We start from the raw sequence: 18,744 nt of genomic DNA on the forward strand, positions 1-18,744 counted from the left end.
TGTCTTAGCTTCCATTGCAGCACAAGCAGCAGACATTCGAAGTCTGAGTGCTGCAGTGGAAGCAAAGAATACTGTCACACAAGATCAGACTGCTGCCATCATGGCTGTGGATTACAGTGTTCAAAGGGGCTTGCAGGGTTCTTTTTCATTCGATCCTGGGATGAGGGCTTCTTTGGCAAGGCCAGCTTTAATGCCCATCCCTAATTGAGAAGATGATGGTGAGCCACCTTCTTGAACCGCATGCAGTCCTTGTGGTGAAGGTACTCCCACAGTGCTGTTAAGGAGGATTGCGACCCAGTCACAATGAAGGAACGGCGATATATTCCTAAGTCAGTATGGTGTGTGACTTGGAGAGAACCTGCGGGTGATGGTGTCCCCATGCATCTGCTTCCCTTGTCCTTCTAGGTCAGTGGTGGACAAAATACAGCTGGCGGGTCATATACGGCCCGCCAGATCATTCTATTCGGCCCACTGGATGGGACAGAAACAGAATATGAGCCAGAGCTCGAGCTGCACATTTGTCTATCCACTTTCACTTCTCATGGGTCAGAGACAGACACGAACTGCAGCCAAGGAAAAAACATAGTAATACTTCATTCAAATTAATAATTCGCAAAAGTGATTCTCCCTGGCCTGATTTTAAAAAGGATCCGTTCCATGATTCTGGGCTCCAATGGCGGACATCTGTACCCCAAATGCACTCCATACTCGAATATGCCCTATCCATTTTAGAATGGAGTCATGGCTGCTCATCTCCACAACTCTTTTACCGAAGTGACCGGTGCTGCATCTTTCCTCTCCCGATATCCAGAGTATGATGGCAGCAGAGTTTTCACCTGGCACCAATTGGGACGGCATTCGAAATAATTGTGGATTAGGCATAAGGATGACTCCGGTGGGGAATTGATGCTGACACAGGCTCTAAAGAGGTTTCAGTTCTATTTCACAGCACCGATTTACAGAGACCAGAAGAAACCACCACATTTTCAACTTTTATCTTGGATTCATTTCGAAGCATTATCCATACATGTTGTAGCTGACGACAATCTGAATTTATGTTTATGCAATGTTTATGTTTATGCAATGTTCCCTCTAATTTGTTTTTGCGCGTGGTCCCTTTAAATTTGCTGCGTGGCCAACCACTATGCAGCCGCGCATGCGCAGTATCTCTACCAGCGGCAGGAGCTGGGGAGTGGCCTGTGCGGGACCGTACAATTGGTGCGCGACAGTGCAGCCATGCACCTTCTGGGGAACATTGGAGTGCAGCCCTCAACAGCTCACCAAAACTTGTTAAGTGGCCCTCCAGCCAAAATAATTGCCAAAATAGGTGGTAGAGATTGCGGGTTTGGGAAGAAGCCTCGGCGAGTTGCTGCAGTGCATCTTGTAGATGGTGCACACTGCAGCCACGGTGCACCGGTGGAGGGAGTGAATGTTTAAGGTGGTGGATGGGGTGCCAATCAAGTGGGCTGCTTTGTCCTGGATGGTGCCGAGCTTCTTGAGTGTTATCGGAGCTGCACTCATCCAGGCAAGTGGAGAGTATTCCATCACATTCCTGACTTGCGTCTTGTGGACGGTGGAAAGACTTTGGGGAGTCAGGAAGAAAGAGACATGCCGCAGGCCACCCAGCCTCTGACCCACTCTTGTTGCCGTAGTATTTATGTGGCTGGTCCAGTTAAGTTTCCGGTTAATGGTGACCCCAGGCTGTTGATGGTGGGGGTTGCTGGTGAATGCCAAAGGGAGGTGCTTAAACTCTCGCTTGTTGGAGATATTCGTTGCCTGGCACTTGCGTGGTGGGAATGTTACTTGCCACTTATCAGCCCAAGCCTGAATGTTGTCCCTATCTCGCTCCATGTGGGCATGGACTGCTTCATTATCTGAGGAGTTGCGAATGGAACTGAACAACAACAACAACAACAATAACTATTACTTGTATTTATATAACACCTTTAACGTAATGAAACATCACAAGGCACTTCACAGGAGTATTATGGGATAACAATTTTGACACCGAGTTGCATAAGTTGAAATTAGCGAAGGTGACCAAAAGCTTGGTCAAAGAGGTATGATTTAAGGAGCGTCTTGAAGGAGGAAAGAAAGGTAGAAAGGTGGAGAGCTTTAGACAGGGAGTTCCAGAGCTTGGGACCTAGGCAACAGAAGGCCCCGATTATAATCAGGGATGCTCAGGAGGGTGGAATTAGAGGAGTACAGACATCTCAGTGGGTTGTGGGGCTGGAGGTGATTCCAAAAATAGGGAGGGGTGATGCCACGGAGGGATTTGAAAATAAGGATGAGAATTTTGAAATCGAGGCATTGCTTAACTGGAAGCCAATATAAGTCAGTGAGCACAGGGGTGATGGGTGAGCGGGACTTGGTGCGAGTTCGGACAAGAGCAACCTAGTTTAGGAATAGCGCTCGTTTATATAGGATAGAATATAGGAGGCCAACCAGGAGTGCGTTGCAATAGTCAAGTCTTGAGGTAACAAAGGCATGGATGAGGGCTTCAGCAGTGGATGAGCTGAGGTAAGGGCGGTGACGCACAATGTTACAGAGGTGGAAATAGGCGGTCTTAGTTATGCAGCGGATATGTGGTCGAAAGCTCATTTCAGGGTCAAATATGACACCGAGGTTGCGAACAACCTGGTTCAGCCTCAGACAGAAGTTGGGGAGAGAGATGGTGTCATTGGCTAGGGAGCGGAGATTGTGGTGGGGACCGAAAACAATGGCTTCGGTCTTCACAATATTCAATTGGAGAAAATTTCTGCCAATCCAGAACTGAATGTCGGACAAGCAGTCTGGCAATTTAAAGACTGTGCAGGGGTCACTAGAAGTGGTAGTGAGGTAGAGCTGGGTGTCATCAGCATACATGTGGAAACAGTGGTTTTGGATGATGTCGCCAAGGGGCAACATGTAGATAAGACATAGGAGGGGGCCAAGGATAGATCCTTTGGGGACACCAGAGGTAACGATGAAGGAGCAGGAAGAGAATCTGTTGCAGGTGATTCTCTGGCTATCATTAGATAGATAAGAATGGAACCAGGCGAGTGCAGTCCCACCCAGCTGGACGATGGAGGAGAGGCGTTGGAGGAGGATGGAATGGTCATCTGTGTCAAAGGCTGCAGACAAGTCAAGAAAGATGAGGAGGAATAGTTTGTCTTTGTCACAGTCACAAAGGATGTCATTTGTGACTTTGATGAGAGCAATTTCGATGCTGTGGCAGGCGTAGAAACCGGATTGGAGGGATTCAAACATGGAATTGTGGGAAAGATGAGCACGGATTTGGGAGGTGACAACACATTTAAGAACTTTGGAAAGGAAAGGGAGGTTGGAGATGGGGCGGTAGTTCACAAGGACAGAGGGGACGAAGGTTGTTTTGTTGAGGAGAGGGGTGATGACAGCAGATTTGAGGGAAAGGGAGACAGTACCTGAGGAAAGAGAACCGTTAACAACGTCAGCTAACATGGGAGCCAGAAAAGGAAGTTGGGTGGTCTGCAGTTTGGTGGAAATAGTGTCAAGGGAGCAGGAAGTGAGGCTCATGGACAGGATAAGCTCAAAATGTCTTGAGGGGAGGTTAACTGGAGAAAGATGTGAGGTCAGGTTTAGGCAGGGGGCTTCCTTAGAGGGAGTTTGGCCCGGTGGGCTAGCGGATGGAAGGGAAGAGGCATAAGCGGCCAAACAGATGGTCTCAATCTTAGATACAAAGAAGTCCATGAGCTGCTCACAATTATTTTCGGAGTTAAGGGTGGAGACTGGGGAGAGGTGTTTAAAAAGACGGTTAGCAGTGGAGGATAGAAGCCGTGGTTTAACTTTACATTCTGGAATGATTCTGGAATAGTGAGCGATTTTGGCAGATGAGAGCAGGACCTGATAATGCTTTATATGGTCCAGCTAGATCTGGCGGTGAATGGCTAAACCAGTTGTCAGTCATATCCATTCAAGTCTGCATCCCTTGGACTTAAGGGATAGAAAATCAGGGCTGTACCGGGGGAACGGCCAGAGTGAGAGAGAGTAATTGTATTAAGAGGGACTAGGGCATCAAGGGTGATGGTGAGGGTGTGATTGAGCAGATCGGTAGTTGCAGAAATGTCATGGTGAATGGAGGGCCAAAGGCTGGACATTGGGAGTTGGTAAGTGCAGTTGTAACAGCGTTGGGAGAGAGTTCTTTCCAGGGGTGGATACAGAAGGAGGTAGGGTTAAGGCGGGTGGAAGGGGGATGTGGATGGAGAGCAATACGAGGAAGTGGTCAGAGAAGGCCTTATCTGCAATTGACACGATGGGAATAGCGAGCCCATGAGAAATGGCAAGGTAGAAGGGTTGACCGTGAACTGATGGGGCGATAATTGGCTGGACTGGATTTGTCCTGCTTTTTGTTGACAGGACATACCCGGGCAGTTTTCCACATTGCTGGGTAGACAGTGCTTTAGCTGTACTGGAACAGCTTGGCTAGAGGCACGATTAGTTCTGGAGCACAAGTCTTCAGCACAGCCAGGATGTTTTCGGGGCCTATCTCCTTTGCTATATCCAGTGTGCTCAGCCATTTCTTGACATCACAAGAAGTTAATCGAATTGGCTTGAGACTGACATCTGTGATGGTGGGGACCTCAGGAGGAGGCCGAGATGGATCAGCCACTCAACACTTTTGGCTGAAGATGATTGCAAATGCATCAGTCTTATCTTTTGCACTCGCGTAATGGGCTCCATCCTCATTGAGGATGGGGATATTCAAGGAGCCTCCTCCTCCTGTTAGTTGTTTAGTTGTCATCTACCATTCACGACTGGATGTGGCAGGACTGCGGAGATTTGATCTGATTTGCTGATTGTGGGAGTGCTTAGCTCTGTTTATAGCATGCTGCTTCCGTTGCTTAGTATACATGTAGTCCTGGGTTGTAGTTTCCCCAGGTTGGCATCTCATTTATTTTAGGTATGCCTGATGCTGCTCCTGGCATGCCCTTCTGCACACCTCATTGAACCAGAGTTGGTCCCCTGGCTTGATGCCCAAGTCATGCTGTATTCCAAGGGGAATGTGTTGCGTATGCAATAACTCAAAAGGCTTAGTACCGTGAACTCAATCAGGTGCGACCTGACTCTACTTTATTAGCTCTCAAAGTGAGGATTAAACATGGAGGCTTTCTTTATATACAAGGGCTGCCCGTGTGTGCCTGTGGCCCAATGACCTCTGACGGTCACTCGCCCTGGTGGCAGGTAAATCCAGGCATACATACATTACAGAATGCCTACTGGTGCACCCATGTTTGGCACCAGGAGATTTGTGCAGAAGCCTTGAAGTCAGGAAAACATCCTTCAGCACCTGCCACACCAGGCTGTTGTAGACTTTTGCAGCTTGAAACAACTGTAGAAAGCACCAAAGACTTGTAGAATCGTAGCAACAACCAGAAGAAATTAACCAGCAACTATCCTATAATAGTTGATGATCCCTCTGGTGACGGGGGTGGGGGGTGAGGGGAGGGGATCCTTCCTGCTGCTGAAAGCATGTTCGGCTGTGTGAGAGTTAGCTACAGCATGGAGCACAGCTGGCATCAAATCAGCGACGCACACTGATTGACATCATGATCGGCCTAATCTGCCGATTTCAGACGGACCTTCACAGTGTACGCGCTAACGTCCTCACCAACATGGCGTCCCGCACAATTTGCCGAGCTAGTGTGCGCACGTGCCGCGGATGCCATTTTGGAGCTTTAAGGGCACTCGTAGCACCCAAATAACAGTTGCTGACAATCCCAAGTGTACTGTTCACCCTATGTGTGTTATTACAAGGATTCTCATTTAAGAACCAAAGTGAAAGGGCCAATGTGTTCTATTGTGCAAGATGGGGGGGGAAAAAAAGAGAAAAAATATGCATGCACATAAAAAAAGAAATACCAGCTTGCTAGTTACTTTAAGGACCCTGCCTAAAGTTTTATTGTTTCTATTTTTTCGTATATGTCTCAATCACTCCCTGTGACAAAGCATTCCATTCTCTAACATAAAGAGCTAGATTTTCCATTATTTTTAGAAACATAGAAACATAGAAACATAGAAAATAGATGCAGGAGTAGGCCATTCGGCCCTTCGAGCCTGCACCGCCATTCAATGAGTTCATGGCCGAACATGCAACTTCAGTACCCCATTCCTGCTTTCTCGCCATACCCCTTGATCCCCCCCTAGTAGTAAGGACTACATCTAACTCCTTTTTGAATATATTTAGTGAATTGGCCTCAACAACTTTCTGTGATAGAGAATTCCACAGGTTCACCACTCTCTGGGTGAAGAAGTTTCTCCTCATCTCGGTCCTAAATGGCTTACCCCTTATCCTTAGACTGTGACCCCTGGTTCTGGACTTCCCCAACATTGGGAACATTCTTCCTGCATCTAACCTGTCTAAACCCGTCAGAATTTTAAACGTTTCTATGAGGTCCCCTCTCATTCTTCTGAATTCCAGTGAATACAAGCCCAGTTGATCCAGTCTTTCTTGATATGTCAGTCCCGCCATCCCGGGAATCAGTCTGGTGAACCTTCGCTGCACTCCCTCAATTTGCATGCATACTGCCCACTTAACGTCCATTTTAACACTGAAATGAGGTGCAACACCCATTTAGCCACAAAATGGAAACTGACGCCCATTTCTCGGTCACTTATCACCGCTACTTTCGGCATGTACGTAACGGCGAGAAAAAATAATACCGCTTTTTTTTGGATGGAAAGGTCAGAATGGACGAACCCACGTCCATAATATCACCCAGCATTACTTTCGGCACGTACTTAATACCGAGATTCAATAATACCGCCCACCTTTTTTTGCCCTAAAGATCACATTTGCCAAAATTAACGCCCAGGTGATCACCCAGCGTCACTTTCAACACCTCGCATACATCGCCTACAATCTCACTCGCTGAAAAAAATCGCTGTGAAAAAGTTGAACTGATCTGAACTAATCGCAGCGGTGTGGATGCCACTTTGTAAATCGCAGGTCGCTTCATTGAAAAGGCTGCTTCAACTTTGGGGGAGTTTGGATGTACTCTGCTTCTTTTCAGGTGATGTGACCATCTGAACAGACATCTTATCATACTGTGGACGATTGGATTTTACTTTAGGTGTCTTACCGGGGAAATGTACTGCTTGTGAACAATCGGCATTAAATTAATAGTTATTGGAATGTGACCAGCCATTTCTCAGCCTGCATCGATTACAACGCAGATGCTGCAGAGTGCAAATGGCACAACATCTAATCCACAGCATTATGTGCCCAATCGAAGACGTGCCAGATTAATGAGGAGGACCAGACCATACACACCCCGCACTTACAGCGAGAAATGGTCTTACCTCGACTTATCCGAGAACATCTGCCTTCGGAGACTGCGCTTCCACAAAGTGGTTATCAGTGAGATATGCCAGCTCATCAGGGCAGATCTGCAGCTTGACAGCAGGGCATCACTGTCCGTTGATGTCAAGGTCACTACGGCACTTTCGTTCTACGCGTCCGGTTCCTTTCAGGCCTCCGCGATCTATATTTGCGCTCTCTCTCAGCATGCCACACATTGCTGCATTAGACAGGTCACTGAAGCCCTGTACGCATGCAGGATGGACTTTATCAGCTTCCCTATGACCAGGGAGGCTCAGACTAACAGAGCTCTAGGATTCTACCGAATTGCTAACTTCCCCAAGGTGCAGGGAACAATAAACTGTACGCACATTGCCATGCGGGCACCTTCTCAGGACGCAGAGGTTTTTCGCAACCGAAGAGGATTTCACTTCCAGAAGGTCCAACTCATTGCCGACCACAACCAGATAATTATGGCAGTGAATGCCAAATTTCCGGGCAGCATTGATGAGGCTCACATCCTGCATCAGAGCGCTGTATCTGACATGTTTACCAGTCAGCCACAAGGTCAATGCTGGAAGCCTGATGACAAACGATATGGCCTTGCCACCTGGATGATAACCCCCCTGCGTGACACCCACACCAAGGCCGAGAAGCGATACAACAAGAGCCACAAAGCCACATGCAATGTAGTCCAGAAAACCATTGGTGTTTTTAAGCAGCGCTTTAGAATCCTGGAGCAATTAGGAGGGGAGCTACAATGCAACCCTGATCAGGTAGCTCAATTCGTGGCCGTGTGCTCCATGCTGCACAACCTGGCTATCAGGAGGGGACAAGAATTGCCAGAGGGACTGATGGTCCACCTCAGGAGAGAGAGGAAGAGGAGAATGAGGGGCTGGATGTTGACCTTGGACCAGACAACCATGCCCAAGCCCCCCTCCAGACCGCAGGAAAGGGCCCGAGTGGCTACCTAGCTGCAAGACTCTTAAATCAGCAGCTCATAAATGAGCGCTTTGCCTGAAAGAACATTGCTGTTATTGACAAAGCTGCAACACTGCTGGGTGTGTGCAGCTCAGATTTCAATGGTGGGCATTACCTTGGTGCCAGTTAAAGTATAAGTTGATTGAAGTTAAGTTTGTGGTAAGGAATCACCAGTGTGTAACGGTTCAGCTATCTGAGACAATGCGCAACAAGGTTATGTTAAATAAAAAATATTTAATGCGACCATTGCCTGAAATCATAAGTATAATGGTCAAAAACATTCCACCCCCACAACACTTTTTAGAACATTGACATCAATCAAATGGTCAACATGTCCAGCAACACAGAACATAAACGCAAACCAACAGAATTGGCCCTCTCCCCCCATACCTTACAACAAATTGCATACACCAAGATGGAGATATAACAAAGCCATCACTTGTGGACATGCACCTCACTTTTCTTCTCCCTTCCTCTTCTTCTCCCCACCTCTACCCCTTCTCCTCCTCGCTCCATGCCGCCTGGCCAAGGTGCTCCTCAGGAAGGGGGGATGAAGGCAGAGCCGGTAGTTGTACGGATACGGGAGTGGGGGGGGTACCGAGGTGGGAATATTCTCGGATCCAGAAGCAAGATCTTGCGCCTACCTCTCATGTGTCGTTGGCACCGGGGGGTACGGAACCTAGGGGTGGAGTGCCGCGCTCCGGGATCACTGGGAGGCCTGTGCCACCAGTGTTCCTGGCTATCGCCTCCAGGGCCTCCGCCATCCGCGGAAAGTACACCGTCATGGTGTCGGGGATGCTAGCCAGCTGACGGGATATTCCCCCCAATGCCTGTAGGATCTGGTGACCTATGTCAACAGTCCTCCTGGACAACTTTACCATGTCGCCCCTCTCATCTGGCGTTCGTGGACCAGACCTGCCACGTCTACGAAACCTCCGCGGGGTCGGCGCTGTCCTGGGGACAACTGGGGTGCCCTGTGGCGAGGTGCTTGGGCCCGGTACCTCCAGAGTGGAGGTGGGAATGGCCAGAGGAGCACAAGATGGCGTTGGGGTCGAATGCCTTCTGGAGTCTGGCGATGTGGGCTCTTCAAAGTCTGCACTATCATCCGTTGAGAACGGGCCCAGCAGATTGATGGGCGAGAATCGGACCTCCTCAGCACTAGATGTAGGATCGTCTGCTGAGTCCAGCCCCGCGCCCCCGACTTCTGGGCTCGCTGGTCTTGCCTTGGAATGCGCTGCTGGCTGAGCTGCAAAACACAAATGAGGTTATTGGAGGAGAAGGTGGTGCTAGGGTCACAAGTTGATTACAGCACTACACACAACATATGCAAACAAAAGCACCACCACTATCAAAATCATCACAGACATCACATTTCATGACCATCAACACATTGTGCATTGCAATGATTCTCATGATGCCAGCATTATTTAGAGGACACTTTTAGCAATCTTCTATCATATATTATTGTTCGGCTATGAGTGGGTGTGGCATCTATTGACTTCACATCACGCAATGTGTATACTTTACTCACGTGGCATCACTTCAGGTTCTGCAGCTGCCTGCATGGCCGTCCGGTGGGGAGTCACCACAAGTGAGAGCACCCGCTCCTCAATGTCAGTGAGGACGCTGATGACCGGTGGCCCCCGCCCCCCGCCGACCATTCGCCTCTGCTCGGCCCTATTCCTCGAAAGCTTCTTCTGCAAAGCGTAACAACAGGAGGACTTGGCATAAGATCATTGCCTGATATCATTCCTAGGTACTGTCACAGAGACTTATACATCATCATCATCACCATGTCGACAGATGTAATCATGATACCTAAAGACGTACGCCGTGACCACAGGCTTTGAGTACAACATTCCCGGTAAAAGTGAAAGACCTCACATTTGATTATAGTCACTCATGACTCTTACAAATCAAATTATTTAAATATATAAGTACATGTAAATAAATGTAATACTTACTCTTGCAGATCTGTCAAGGTCGTTCCATTGCTTGCCCTCATGCACTTCGTTGGTCGCCGACGAGACCACCTCTGCTATCTCGGCCCATATCTTCTGGTAAGCCTTCGGGGTGGGCTTCCCACGCCCTCCCTGGGTCAAATCACCTCAGCAAGACTCGACCTCCTGCATGAGGGAAGCATTTGCCTCGTCCGAGAACCTCCTCTCTCTCTCTTTTGTCTTCCCATTTGTTCCTCTCCCAGCTCACTGCACTCGCAGCGTCAGTTTCCACAGCGTGCTGTGTCGCCTCCTCCACTCCCTCCGTTGTAGGCACCAAATTCGTGAAAATATCTGGTTGGTAACAGCTAACTTTTTTTTTGAAAAATTTGCTATAAAAATTGAAACTCTCACTCCTACCTCCCAAAGCAGCCAATCAAGCACACATCACACCCACACACTCCTTCACTCCCTCTATGCTCCCTCTCTGTCTCCTCTTATGAGCATGTAATGATGACCCCTGACCTCCTGAAGCGCGGAAAACGAGCGTTGCCATGCCGTTGCTAAGGACGGCGACACTTTATGACAGAAGGTCAGAGAGATTTAACGCTAATGCCCATTTCAGATCGCTTGCGGTAACGCCCAATTTTTAAAATGGAAACCAGGGGCTTTGAAAATGGGCGACAATCCAGCGATCTGAAAATGCATATTTACCGCCCACGCTGGAAATACTGCCCATTTTTGGGCGGTCTGCACAAAAGTGGAAAATCTAGCCCAAAGACACTGCATGAAGACATTTCTCCCAACCTTTCTCCTTAATCTCTTGTTGCAAATTTTAAATTGATGACCGACTCATCACTGACTCCCCAACCAAAAGAAATAGTGTTGAATTTACTGGGCTCCTGCCCAGCAGAAATGGCCTGGGAGGACAGACATGCCATCCTCTTTCCATTGACAGCACTACCGGCACCATTTCCCGGGGTCCTTGGGTTAGGTGGCCTGGGCAGCCATCTGATTACAACAATAGGCTAATAATGAGGAGGCAAAATATTGCGGGCACTGCAAATCTGAAATATAAAGGGCTTTAAAATAATGGGGGCAGGGTTCAGATGAGCGAAAATTTAAAAAGACAAAAACTAAGGAGAAGGCAATAGAGCAGGGTAGCACTGGGGGAAATGAAAACCAGAGTGTGACAGGAAGGTTCCACATAAAAGGTTACTGCACAAGATAAAAGTTCACGGGGTTGGGGATAATATATTATCCTGGATAGAGGATTGGCTAACTAACAAAAAACAGAGAGTTGGGATAAATGGATAATTTTCCGGTTGGCAAACAGTAACTAGTGGGGTGCCACAGGGATTGGTGCTGGGGCCTCACTATTTACAATCTATATTAATGACTTGGATGAAGGGACCGAGTGTAATATTGCCAAGTTTGCTGATGATACAAAGATGGGTGGGAAAGCAAATTGTGAGGAGGACACAAAAAATCTGCAAAGGGATATAGGCAGGCTAAGTGAGTGGGCAAAAATTTGGCAGATGGAGTATCATGTGGGAAAATGTGAGGTTATCCACTTTGGCAAAAAAAATAGAAAAGCAAACTATAATTTAATTGGAGAAAAATTGCAAAGTACTGCAGTACAGAGGACCTGGGGGTCCTTGTGCATGAAACACAAAAAGTTAGTATGCAGGTACAGCAAGTAATCAGGAAGGCAAATGGAATGTTGGCCTTTATTGCAAGGGGGATAGGGTATAAAAGCAGAGAAGTCCTGCTACAACTGTACAGGGTATTGGTGCGGCCACACCTAGAGAGTATTGCGTACAGTTTTGGTCTCCGTATTTAAAGAAGGATATACTTGCATTGGAGGCTGTTCAGAGAAGGTTCACTAGGTTGATTCTGGAGATGAGGGGGTTGACTTATGAAGATAGGTTGAGTAGGTTGGGCCTATACTCATTGGAGATCAGAAGAATGAGAGGTGATCTTATTGAAACATATAAGATAATGAGGGGGCTAGACAAAGTGGATGCAGAGAGGATACTTCACTCATAGGGGAACTAGAAATAGGGGACATAGGGCTAGATTTTCCAATTTTTTGCATGCTTAATGCCCTCTTAACGCCCATTTTACTGCTGAAATGAGGTATAATGCCCATATATCATGCATTTAGCCACAGAATGGAAACTGACGGGCATTTTTCAGAAACTTATCGCCGAGCGTTACTTTCCCCATGTGCTAAATGACGGGAAAAAATATTACTGCCCGCCCACATTTTTTGGGCGGAATCATCAGAATGGGCAAAATCAACGGCCATAATATCACCCAGCGTTAATTTCCGCACTGATTTAACGCCGATTCAATAATGCTGCCCGTCCACCTTTTTTTGTCGTAAAGACCACATTTGGCGAAACTAATGCCCTGTCACTTTCAACACCGTCACTTTCACCACCTCGCACACATATCGCCCACAATATCGCTTGCCCAAAAAAACGGCCAGAAAAATGGAACTAATCGGAACTAACGCCAGCGGTGTGGGTGCCATTTTTAAAATCGCTGGTCGCTTCTTTCAAAAAACTACTTCAACTTCGGGGGAGTTTGCATTGACTCTGGAGTACTTTTCAGGTGAAGTGACCATCTCAACAGACATATTTTCGGCTCTGGAGTATTGGGGGTTTACTCTAGGTATATTTTAGTGAGGAAATTATTGCTTCTGATCAATCGCTATTATACTTTAATTGCAATGGGGCCAGGCATTTCTCAGCCTGCATTGATTAATACACAGATTCTGCAGAGTGCAGATGGCTCAATGTGTGATGCACATCATGATGTGCCCAATTTAAGACATGCAAGAATGAGGAGGAGGGCCAGACCATACACACCCCGCACATACAGGGAAAAGAGGTCTTACCTCAACGTGTGTGACCACACCTGCCTTCGGAGACTGCGCTTCCACAAGGTGGTGATCAATGAAATATGTGAGCTCAACAGCCCACATATGCAGCCTGCCATCAGGACATCAGTGTCAGTCAAGGTCAAGGTCACCGCGGCACTGTCGCTCTACGCGTCTAGTTCCTTTCGGTCCTCCGTGGTCTAGATTTGCCCTCTGTCTCACCATGCCACCCATCGCTGCATTAGACAGGTCACGGAGGCCCTGTATGCGAGAAGGATGCACTTTATCAGTTTCCCCATGACTACGGAGGCTTAGACTGACAGGGCTGGAGCATTCTACATCATTGCTAAGTTCCCCAGCGTGAAGGAGCTATTCAGTGCACTCACATTGCCAAGCAATACAGAATACAAAGGCAAAATAGGAGGCTGGTCCCCAGTCCCCATACATTACAACAAATTGCATACACCCACATGGAGATATAACACAGCCATCACCTGCGGACATGCACCTTACTTACCTTGCCCCCTCCCCTTCTTCTCCCCACCTCTACCCCTTCCCCTCCTCGCTCCAAGGTGCCTGGCTGAGGAACTCCTCAGGTAGTGCCTCATTGGGGGGGATGAAGGCAGATGCAGTGGTTGCAAGGGTATGGGAGCGGGGGGTCAGTATTCTCTGATGCAGAAGCAGGATCTTGGTCCTTGCTCTCATCTGTCGTTCATAGTGGTGGTGCGGAACCTAGGGGTGGAGTGCCGCGCTCTGGGACCACTGGGAGGCCTCTGCCAGCGGTGTTCCTGGTCCTTCGGAGCCTCCGCCATCCGTGGAATCTACTAAGTCATGGTGGCCAGCTGTTGAGATATGCCCCCCAATGCTTCGATGAGCTGGTCACCAATGTCTACAGTCTTCCTGGACAACTGTACCATCTCTCTGTTTTCATGTGGAACAGACCTGCTACGTCCACGAGGCCTCCTTGGGGTCAGCGCCATCCTGGGGAAAAATGGGATGCCCTGTGGCGAGGTGCTTGGGGCTGGTACCACCAGAGTGGAGGCGGGAATGACCGGAGGACCACTAGATGGCCTTGGGGTGGAATGGCTTCTGGAGAGAGGCGATGCAGGTTTCTCGAAGTCTACACTCTCATCCGTGGAGAACAGACCCAGAGGATTGACAGGTGAGAATCGGAGCTCCTCAGCACCAGATGTAGGATCGTCCAGAGAATCGGGCCCCAAGCCCCCACCTTCTGGCCTCTGTGGTCTTGCCTGGACCGTGCTGCTGGCTGAGCTGCAAAACACAAATGAGGTTATTAGAGGAGAAGGTGGTGCTAGGGTCACAAGGTGATTCCAGCGTGACACTCAGCAAATGCACAACAAAAGCACCACCGCTCTCAAAATCATCGCAGACATCACATTTCATGACCATCAACACATTTGCATTTCACTGATTTTCATTAGGCCCGCATTATTTCTATGACAATTTGAGAAATCTATCATATATGATTGTTCGAATATGAGTGGGTGTGGCATCTATTGACTTTACATTACGCAATGGTGTAAGCTTTACTCACGTGTCATCACTTCAGGGTCTGCAGATGCTTCCGTGGCTGTCCGGGTGTGCTTCCCCACGAGTGTGAGCACCCGCTCCTCCATCTCTCTGCTGTCGCTGGAGACTGGTGGCCCCCAACCTGTTTGCCTCTGCATGGATTTCATCGTCGATAGCTTCTTCTGTAAAATGTGACAGGACGGCATGGTATGAGATCATTGCGTGATATCATTGCTAGGTACTGTCACAGAGACTGAAACAACACATAACCGACAGATGTAATCATGATTATTATGATAATTATCATTCTTTACCAAAAGACGTGCACCATGACCGCAGGATTTGAGTAAAACATTCCCGGTAAAAATGAAAGACCTCACATCTGCTGATAGTCACTCATGACTGTTGCAAATCAAATTATATAAATACATAAGTACATGTAACTCAATGTAATACTTACTCTTGCGGATCCCACAAGGTCGTTCCATCATAGAAACATAGAAAATAGGTGCAGGAGTAGCCCATTCGGCCCTTCGAGCCTGCACTACCATTCAATAAGATCATGGCTGATCATTCACCTCAGTACTCTTTCCTGCTTTCTCTCCATACCCCTTGATCCCTTTAGCCGTAAGGGCCATATCTAACTCCCTCTTGAATATATCCAATGAACTGGCATCAACAACTCTCTGCGGTAGGGAATTCCACAGGTTAACAACTCTCTGAGTGACGAAGTTTCTCCTCATCTCAGTCCTAAATGGCTTACCCCTTATCCTTAGACTATGGCCCCTGGTTCTGGACTTCCCCAACATCGGGAACATTCTTCCTGCATCGAACCTGTCCAGCCCGTCAGAATTTTTTATGTTTCTATGAGATCCCCTCTCAATCTTCTAAACTCCAGTGAATACAGGCCCAGTCAATCCAGTCTTTTCTCATATGTTAGTCCTGCCATACTGGGAATCAGTCTGGAGAACCTTCGCTGCACTCCCTCAATAGCAAGAATGTCCTTCCTCAGATTAGGAGACCAAAACTGAACACAATATTCTAGGTGAGGCCTCACTAAGGCCCTCTACAACTGCAGTAAGACCTCCCTGCTCCAATACTCAAATCCCCTAGCTATGAAGGCCAACATACCATTTGCCTTCTTCACCGCCTGCTGTACCTGCATGCCAACCTTCAATGACTGATGTACCATGACACCCAGGCCTCGTTGCACCTCCCCTTTTCCTAATCTGACGCCATTTAGATAATATTCTGCCTTTGTGTTTTTGCCACCAAAGTGGATAACCTCACATTTACCCACATTATACTACATCTGCCATGCGTTTGTCCACTCACCTAACCTGTCCAAGTCACCCTGCAGACTCTTAGCTTCCTCCTCACAGCTCACACCGCCACCCAGCTTAGTGTCATCTGCAAACTTGGAGATATTACACGCAATTCCTTCATCTAAATCATTAATGTATATTGTAAATAGCTGGGGTCCCAGCACTGAGCCCTGCGGCACCCCACTAGTCACTGCCTGCCATTCTGAAAAGGACCCGTTTATCCCGACTCTCTGCTTCCTGTCTACCAACCAGTTCTCTATCCACGTCAGTACATTACCCCCAATACCACATGCTTTAATTTTGCACACCAATCTCTTGTGTGTGACCTTGTCAAAAGCCTTTTGAAAGTCCAAATACACCACATCCATTAGTTCTCCCTTATCCACTCTACCTGTTAAATCTTTAAAAAATTCTAGAAGATTTGTTAAACATGATTTCCCTTTCATAAATCCATGCTGACTCGGTCCGATCCTGTCACTGCTTTCCAAATGGGCTGCTATTTCATCCTTAATGATTGATTCCAACATTTTCCCCACTACTGATGTCAGGCTAACTGGTCTATAATTACCCGCTTTCTCTCTCCTTTTTTAAAAAGTGGCGTTACATTAGCTACCCTCCAGTCCTTAAGAACTGATCCAGATTTGATAGACATTTGGAAAATGATCACCAATGCATCCACTATTTCTAGGGCCACTTCCTTAAGTACTCTGGGATGCAGACAATCATGCCCCAGGGATTTATCGGCCTTCAATCCATCAATTTCCCGAAAACAATTTCCTGCCTAATAAGGATTTCCTTCAGTTCCTCCTTCTCACCAGACCCTCGGTCCCCTAGTATTTCTGGAAGGTTATTTGTGTCTTCCTTCATGAAGACAGAACCAAAGTATTTGTTCAACTGGTCCGCCATTTCTTTGTTCCCCATTATAAATATAAAAGGGCTGCAGGAGGGGTAAAAACTAAAAATCATGGTTTAAAAACTAGGATGAAAACACTCTACCTAAATGCACGCAGCATTAGAAATAAAGTAAATGAGTTGACGGCACAAATCATTACAAATGGGTATGATTTGGTGGCCATTACAGAGACATGGTTGCAAGGTGGCCAGGACTGGGAATTAAACGTACAGGAGTATCTGACGATTCGGAAAGATAGGCAGGAAGGGAAGGGAGGTGGGATAGCTCTGTTAATAAGGGAGCAGTTGTGAGGGATGATATTGGCTCCAATGAACAAAATGCTGAATCATTGTGGGTGGAGATTAGAGATAGTAAGGGGAAAAAGTCACTGGTCGGCGTAGTTCATAGGCCCCCAAATAATAACTTCATGGTGGGGCGGGCAATAATCAAGGGAATAATGGAGGCATGTGAAAAAGGAACGGCAGTAGTTATGGGGGATTTTAACCTACATATCGATTGGTCAAATCAAATCGCAGGGGGTAGCCTGGAGGAGGAATTCATAGAATGCATACGGGATTGTTTCTTAGAACAGTATGTAACAGAGCCTACAAGGGAGCAAGCCATTTTGGATCTGGTACAGTGTAACGAGACAGAAAAAATAAACGATCTCCTCGTAAAAGATCCTCTCGGAATGAGTGATCACAATATGGTTGAATTTGTAATACAGATTGAGGATGAGGAAGTTGTGTCAGAAACGAGAGTACTATGCTTAAACAAAGGGGACTACAGTGGGATGAGGGCAGAGTTGGCTAAAGTAGACTGGAAACAAGGACTAAACGGTGGCACAATTGAGGAACAGTGGAGGACTTTTAAGGAGCTCTTTCATAATGCGCAACAAAAATATATTCCAGTGAAAAAGAAGGGCGGCAAGAGAAGCGATAACCAGCCGTGGATAACCAAGGAAATAAAGGAAAGTATCAAATCAAAGACCAATGCGTATAAGGTGGCCAAGGTTAGTGGGAAACTAGAGGATTGGGAAGATTTTAAGCAACAGCAAAGAATGACTAAAAAAGCAATAAAGAAAGGGAAGATAGATTACGAAGGTAAACTTGCGCAAAACATAACAACAGATAGTAAAAGCTTTTACAGATATATAAAACGGAAAAGAGTGACGAAAGTAAATGTTGGTCCCTTAGAAGATGAAAAGGGGGATTTAATAATGGGAAATGTGGAAATGGCTGAGACCTTAAACAATTATTTTGCTTCCGTCTTCACAGTGGAAGGCATAAAAACCATGCCAAAAATTGCTGGTCATAGGAATGTGGGAAGGGAGGACCTTGAGATGATCACTATCACTAGGGAGGTAGTGCTGGACAGACTAATGGGATTGAAGGTAGACAAGTCCCCTGGTCCTGATGAAGTGCATCCCAGGGTATTAAAAGAGATGGCGGAAGTTATAGCAGATGCATTTGTTATAATCTACCAAAATTCTCTGGACTCTGGGGAGGTACCAGCGGATTGGAGAGCAGCTAATGTAACGCCTCTGTTTAAAAAAGGGGGCAGGCAAAAGGCAGGTAACTATAGGCCAGTTAGTTTAACATCTGTAGTGGGGAAAATGCTTGAAACTATCATTAAGGAAGAAATAGCGGGACATCTGGATAGGAATAGTGCAATCAAGCAGACGCAGCATGGATTCACGAAAGGGAAATCATGTTTAACTAACTTACTGGAATTCTTTGAGGATATAACGAGCATGGTGGATAGAGGTGTACCGATGGATGTGGTGTATTTAGATTTCCAAAAGGCATTTGATAAGGTGCCACACAAAAGGTTACTGCAGAAGATAAAGGTACGCGGAGTCAGAGGAAATGTATTAG

This window comes from Pristiophorus japonicus, chromosome 14, assembly GCF_044704955.1.
Source record: "Pristiophorus japonicus isolate sPriJap1 chromosome 14, sPriJap1.hap1, whole genome shotgun sequence".
Lineage (NCBI taxonomy): Eukaryota > Metazoa > Chordata > Chondrichthyes > Pristiophoridae > Pristiophorus > Pristiophorus japonicus.